The sequence below is a fragment of the Egretta garzetta genome, unplaced genomic scaffold (assembly GCF_000687185.1).
Source record: "Egretta garzetta isolate BGI_Z169 unplaced genomic scaffold, ASM68718v1 scaffold271, whole genome shotgun sequence".
In the NCBI taxonomy this organism is placed as follows: domain Eukaryota; kingdom Metazoa; phylum Chordata; class Aves; order Pelecaniformes; family Ardeidae; genus Egretta; species Egretta garzetta.
The window spans coordinates 5,243,220-5,251,094 of record NW_009258669.1 but is presented as its reverse complement, the minus strand read 5'-3'; positions in this window follow the sequence as shown (position 1 = coordinate 5,251,094).

Genomic DNA, 7,875 nt, shown 5'->3' with positions numbered 1-7,875 from the left:
CTCTACCATGTTTTCTTAGATCAAAAAAAGTGGGCAAAGAATCAGATATGCATATACTTTTTTAAAAACTCAGAAGCCAAGGAAACAAAAAAGACCTCTACCTAAGTCATCTATACATATTACAGTTTTCTGCCACAATCTTGTTTACATACTGAATGCTTAAAAATGCTGATTTTAAAATGGAAGGACTGTCAACCCGTAAACAGGCCAGGAGCAGAAGGAGCTCATACAAATTTCAGTGAAGAAAGACTCCAGGGACTTGTTCTACAACTTATTGTACATTTGCTAGGTAGATGTTCTCCATGACGATATATAATTACTTCATAGTAGTCTAATTCACTAAAATACGTCTATGAACCATCAGCCATAGTTCACATACTTGAAGTACAGGCGGGCTCGATTTTTCCATGAAAAGAATAACCAACTGAGAAATAAAAAGCTGCTTCTGGAGCTGAGTAATTTATATTTATTATTGAAAATAAGGAGTCCTATGCAATGATGCCACATTTAGTATGGTGTATTCAGCACATCAATACAAGACAATTATTTTTCTCTGCAGTCCGACATAAAAGTGATGTGATATATGGTGTGGGCCACATTGTCTACATTTTAATTTAGAAGGCTGCTGGTCTGCAGACTGAATGGGTACAAATTGGAAATAGGCCAAGGAGGCAAGAGGAACAGACTGTGGCAAGTGAGGGAAAACCATTTCCAGGTCCTGCCCTTGCTGCGGATGTCCTCTGGGCTACTGCACCAGAAGGATCATCTGCAGCATGGAAAGGCAAGCATGGTGTGGCCAGCCCCACCGCCACGCACTCACGTGGGGCTGTGGCTCTTGGGAGAGGAAAGGGGAAAGAGGGACCTCAGAGGGGAGCTAATCCTGGCAGCGGGAAGGACAGCTTTTTTGGTGGAGGACGGAGAGGCTGTAGATGGACACAGGTGCTGAGACTGTTGTGACGGTCCATGCGGTAGGGGAGAAATGTTCGTAAGGGACCTCATTTGGGAAACAAAACAGGCACTATGACAGACCAAACCTAAACTTCTCGGGCCTCAGTGGCTTCAGGCAACTTCCAGTGGCTGAGAGTAAGTTCCCTGTTCGGTCTTCCCCACTTGCTCTTAACCTGCTTACAATATATCCAAGAGTTTTATAACCAGAATGCAAACTAGCAGATGAAAGCAGAATGATACTAATGAATACATGTGAGTTACAAAATTATCTTCAAGTGATATCTCATTTTCCCATTAAATGGTAGGTCAAAAATATCTGTTGCCTCCTGGCAATGTAAGGAGAGTACCACCAGTTTGATGCTATCAACATGCTCTCCTTTTTCACCCTTCCCATCCAGAGCTTCCTGATCAATTTATCACATATGGTTTATCATTAAAATCTGGCAATCTTCAGTGAATTTACATTTTTGCATCTCAAGCCTGCTTAACTCCCTGAAAAACTGTGATACTTGCACTTAGTGCCCACATCATTGCTATTACTGATACAGCGCACACTCCTCTTGTCACAGCATTAACTAGCATAGAATTTTATTCCCAGTGGGGGTCAAATAGTTCACCATATGAAATTACCAAAAATTATTTAAGACCATGAGATAACAGAGTTGCTCAAAATGCTTTCTAGCCTAAAAAAGATAAAGGCAGAAAACAGTATGAGTTAACATGGCTGCAAATCTTTGCTGCCTTCCAGCTGGTGAGGTTCCCTTCATTTTAAGATCCAATGATTTTACATGAGTGATGCTCTCCTCCAGTTTAAAAACAATTCCTAGACAGATTTTAATCTGTGAATACATAACAAGAATCAGCTAACACATTGCAGGCAGCATACAGAGCATTATTAAAAACTGACTAAGTACACAAACTTGTCATGACCAGAACAACTGACTCTTGTGATATTTTGTCTTTTCCCTACAGCCCCAGAAGCTGCCACTGGGCTGGATCCAAATTCAGCTTTCAATTTCAGAAAGTAAAAATCAAAAACAAAGTTAAAAAAAGGAAATTTTTGTGGTTGTGAGTGACATTTATGGGAGGAAATTCAACAGTTGTTTTATAAATCTCAAGTGTTTTATAAATCTCAAGAGCCTTCACCGGGGAGGTGCGCCCACCTCTCCTCCCTCTGCTACCTCCTGTTGAAATAAACAGCAAGCTCCTGTTGACTGATGGGTCTTGGATTAGGTATCCAAGCATCAAGTGGGCTGCTAAAGAGAACACGTTTTCACGTTCAAGCACTACAGACTTCCTTCTGCTATTATTATTAATAATAGCAGAAGGAATATTAATAAAAGTGACTTATTAATAAGTCACTTTTTAACTCCAGCTTCACGAGTGAGTAGGTTTTCTGCATTCAGTATCACAGATGATGCCTGATCTCCAGCTCCACTATATCCTACATCAGATTTTCCTTTACTATCTCAGACAGCAATGGTGAAGTCATTAGCTTTTGCAAGGTAATCCAATTCCTTCACATAGCTATAAAGTGTAATAAAAATACCATTCTTAAAGCATGATGATGCTTACAACCGCGGAAGAATGTCTGAATTTTTTTTGAGACTAAGAAATTGGTCCTGAACAAACTGACCACATCTCCACTGAAGTGAGTGACTTTTGCCCCTGAGGCTCTCCTGGACTGTGTGTACTAAAGGTGGGGAAGCTGCACAGTGATTCAGTGCTGTGGGCAAATATACAAGAAGAACTTGTCTTAATCATCAGAAATTCCAGATGTAAAGGGAAAACAGGTAGGGTGACAGCAACCTATTACTGTAAGGCCTAGGACCTTCAGAGCAGACAGGGAAGCAGGAGAGCTACCCACCTCCTTGTGTGTCAAGAAGAATCACAGAATCACAGAATGGTTGGGGTTGAAAGGGACCTCGGGAGATCATCTAGTCCAAACCCCCTGCTAAAGTAGGTTCACCTAGAGCAGGTTGCACAGGACATCGTCAAGGCGGGTTTTGAGTATCTCCAGAGAAGGAGACTCCACAACTCCCCTGGGCAGCCTCTTCCAGTGCTCTTACCCTCAAAGTAAAGAAGTTCTTCCTCATATTCAACTGAAACCTCTTACGCTTCAGTTTGTGCCCATTGCTCCTTATCCTGTTGCTGGGCACCACTGAGAAGAGTCTGGCTCCATCCTCGTGACATCCACCCTTAGAATATTTGTGTTGATGAGATCCCCTCTCAGTCTTCTCTTCTTCAGGCTAAACAAGCCCAACTCTCTCAGCCTTTCCTCATAGGAGAGATGCTCCAGTCCCCTCATCATCTTTGTTTCCCTCCTCTGGACTGTTTCTAGGAGTCCCTTATCTTTCTTGAACCAGGGAGTCCAGAATTAGACACAGTACTCCAGGTGGGGTCTCACCAGGGCAGAGTAGAGGGGGAGGATAACCTCCCTCGACCTGCTGGCCACACTCCTCTTAATGCACCCCAGGATACCATTGGCCTTCTTGGCAACAAGGGCACCCTGCTGGCTCATGGTCAGCTTGTCGTCCACCAGCACTCACAGGTCTCTCTCGGCAGAGCTACTTTCCAGGAGAAAGGAGGAATGGAGCTTATGGAAAGTCATTTTAGCAGATGGTTTAGGAACTGGATGTGATTTTTAACACCTGATTTCTACTGATCAAAGCACTTTCAGACCAGTCCTACATGTAGATACCTTCTTTCAGCAGCACCACATCTACTACCTGCCACCTGCTACTAGACAGCTACCGCATCTGCCAGCCGTCTGGGTCCCATCTATGACCCTGATCTCCCTTGCAGATTCTTCCCAGATAGTACTTTTGGATATGTTTTTTCCTACCTATTCATGTAACCCAAACTATTCATATCTCAATTAATTCCAGTTCTGTTCTTGGCTTCAACAAATGCAATGTAGAATTGTGCCAATAGAAATAATTTCCCTCCCAGACTGTTGGTTTGTTTATATAACTCCTCCAGTTCAAGCCATCAAACATAAAAATTATTTGTTTGTGCTTTTGAATCCCTTCAGAGCCCACCACCACACTCCTCACACCTCTCACTCACCATTAGATGGGGCCGGCCACCAACATTCACTTGTTACATCTTTGCAGAATTTCAATATTATTTCATGTTCTGCTCACATGCATGGAATGGCAGCCTTTTAATCACCTGCCATCAGAAGATTATTGCACTGCCCATAATGCAAAAGGCTGAACATTAAAATTGTTCAGCAATCTTAATATGCCTATATTTGACACTTATGATCAAGAGCTGCCAATATAAATTTGTAGCAAACCATATGCTTGTCTGGTTTGAGTCAGGTCCAGTGATATTTCCACCAGTTCCTGTAACAGAAATTCCTGGCAAATGTTTTTCTCCACAACACACTCAATCTGAAACAATCTAGGTTATTGGGAAAAGAGGGAGCCTTGGAAGGCATCCAAATTACTCAATCATTCTGACAGTTATGGGAGGCCAACTGCTGGAAAGATTTTGTGAGAGCTAAATGAAACTGTTCTAACAAGACATGTGTAAGCACAATATGATTCTCTGGTACAGAGCAGGCCACAACCTTTAGGTGCCAAAGTATGACTTGCATGTTGAGCAGGATGTTCCCTTCTAGTCTGCCACTTTGTTTTGCTCATTTTTTAAAAATTCCCTTGAATTCCTGGTAACAGTAACACAGCAAGCATTGCTTCACTGGTGAAGGAAGTCAGGAATACATTACTGATCTATTTATAGGCACTGAGAGATGGCGACAGATCTGAGAACAGAACTTAAAACTTTCTTTTCCAGTTCTGCATGCAACACAAGAAAATTCTGCTTTTCCACAGTCCCAGTTTTAACTGCAAGTTTTTACCTTCTTTCAACTTTGCTCCTTCTTGTGATCCCTGCCTAGTGTATTCGTCCTTACAGGAGTGGAACTGATCATGGGAATTAGAAAGATTTTAGGCAGCTCAAACCGCTAAGCAGATAAAAAGATCAGACAAGAGCAGCCTGAAGTGCTACTGAGAACAAGTACCCTTAATGGGAACAAACACAGGCCATACTCTGTTATTTCCATTAGCTCTGGGTCAGCATAATAAATGTCACATATAATTTATCAATACCCAGCATTCACTTTACAGCACTTGAACATTAACATTGAATATGCTTTTTTAAAATTTGTACAGCGTCCCAGAGAAGTTACTGGGTTCTCAACATGTAAGTGATCCCATTAAATAATAAAAATGTTTAAATGTGTATGCAAAAGAGACAACACAATGAACTATTTATATTGTTGCTGATTTTTCTGCCTGTTTAAGTGTTAAACACCAGGTCATACTTTGCAACGCAGGTGCTCTGAGCTAACAGTCCATGGCCAAGCACGGTTCCCCAGCTGCCAGGTAACTTCCCTACAGTGAAGGACAGAAAGAGCGCTTTGGTTGTGATGTCCCAAATGGGGTTGTCCACCATTACCAATAATGGCTCCATGCACTGCAAAGAACCTGCAAAAACCCCCAGTCTCCATCTTTTAGAGGGTCTGAACAACTTGAAGACCTGTCCTCTTGATCCAGGATCTCATCCAAAGCATTGGTTGTTGTAAAACTTCCAAGGAAAACCGATGGTACTGTGAAATGGTCCTCCTTGCAACGGAATGAAATGGAGATTCTGGAGTTTGACAAGCTAGGGCATATTACTGAGAAAAAGCTGATACATTCTAAATGAGCATTTTTTTTTTTTTTTTATTCCAGAAGCGGTACTGGTTGGTTCATGAAGTATCAGAAACAATAAGCTAAGTTCGTCACCTGCAGTTTGTCGCTCATCTACTGGTTTTTGAACGTTTTTTTAAGATACACTTAAAAACCAGGACAGGGATTGCAAAAGGTTTGCCTGTGTTTTCTTCCCAGATTAATACATTGCCAGCTAACTAAGAGGATGATGAAGCCAGTGACTTGCTCTCTGATGTTTACAGTTATCCAAAGCTGCCTACAACTCAAGAAATAATCAGTCTTCGTGGTTGTTTATCAAAGCAGTCAAAACATGAAGTCATATAAAAATTATTTTTCGTTTTCTAAATAAGAGCGCCTACACAGCTCAGCATTTATGCATGCCTATATCTACATTGCTTACGTAGAAATTTTTCCTTCCCATTACAATCTTATCTTTGCAACTGTTTTCCTTTTTAATTATACCCAAACTAAAGACCTAGAAAATCAAGGAGTGTGTGGGGGGGTGGAACCCGACGGACAGATGGGGAAGGTGGGGGGGAACCAGGTTGGATCAGGATTAGTTGTTCACTGCTTTTTTCAGTGAAAGAACTAAGGGGAATAAGACGGAGTTAGCAAGCAGCCAGCCTCAAAGCAAGCAGGAGGTAGCTGTGAGCAGGTAAGCTGCGGAACTCCTTGCCATGGGATACTGCAGATGCCAAAAATGTAGATGCATTCAAAAGAGGCCAGGCAGATTCATGAAAGACAAATCCACTGTTCAATACCTCAGGACAGTTAGAAACCACCTTTGCCTCAGATAATCCATTAATTTCAAATTGGTAAAGGCTGAGAAAATATTTCAGAGGAAGTATCGGATATGCTTGCTGTGTTTCACTTTTCCTTGGCATCTGCCTTTGGCTACTTCCATCAGATCTAACAGAGCTATTATTATTGCTACATAAAAGTTTCACATTTGTTATCTCAGCATAAAGCAAAATTTAGACAGCAGGTTGGATAAAAATATCATCTTACTGAAGTGATTTTTCCTATAGGTTATTTTCCTAAATAACTTTTCAGTTCATCACAACACAGAAAAATTTTGGCCAAGACAATCTCCTGCTGTGTGGGCACTGAAGACTGATGGGTTTGACTCACAGTTAGGCATTTGCACAGCTAATTAGTTAGTTAGTAATTGTTTATGTGTATATCCTGATGCCCACCAAGTTTGGAACTCCATATGGTGCCTCACCGTGGCCTAAGAGTTACAAAGTTTGACATGGGGTTTCTGATGCCATGCTGTACATGTGTACATCAGTGAAGTTATGTGCAACTAAAACCAGAAACCTACAGGAAATGTTAGGCCACCTCAATAATGCATCACACTATTAGATCCACAGATGAGGAATACCCTGAAGATCAAGCACACTAAAAACTCAGGCATATGACAAAAGCGTTTTTCTCTTGCCTTTTTGTTGCTCCTCCATGTACATTTACAACCCTTCCTTACATGAACTTCAGTGATATGATTTGTGGGCTCTAAAGCAAATAGTCAGGGCCCCACAGCACAGGAAGGGAAGCAAGTGCATGGCTACCCTTCATCTTCAGCTCTTTGTCCCATTGTTTAAACGTAACTTCCTTTTACCATATGTAAAAAGTGAAATGGCTGAGGGGCAGCAACACGTTCTTTACTATCACTTGGGCTATCCAGATAGTAGTCTTCATAGGGGAAAAGGAAAAAGAGAGGGGACAGCTTTTAACAACATTATGACTAGATTTGTCAGCACTCAGATGACAGCATGATGACTCACATGACTAAAGTGATTTGAATTCACAGAGCAATTCCTCATTCATTGCATTTCTGGGTAGAATCAAACCCAGAGGTTGCTACCTATCCATCTATGAATATGAACACTGTTATATGAACTGGTCTTATTATGAGCCAGGCTTGACCATTTAGTATTATTTTATTCTTGCTAGAAAGAAATTGGCTTGAGTTGGAGTAAGCCCGTAAGCATTTGACTTTTGAATTCACAGAGCAATTCCTCATTCATTGCATTTCTGGGTAGAATCAAACCCAGAGGTTGCTACCTATCCATCTATGAATATGAACACTGTTATATGAACTGGTCTTATTATGAGCCAGGCTTGACCATTTAGTATTATTTTATTCTTGCTAGAAAGAAATTGGCTTGAGTTGGAGTAAGCCCGTAAGCATTTGACTGGGTGGGTAACT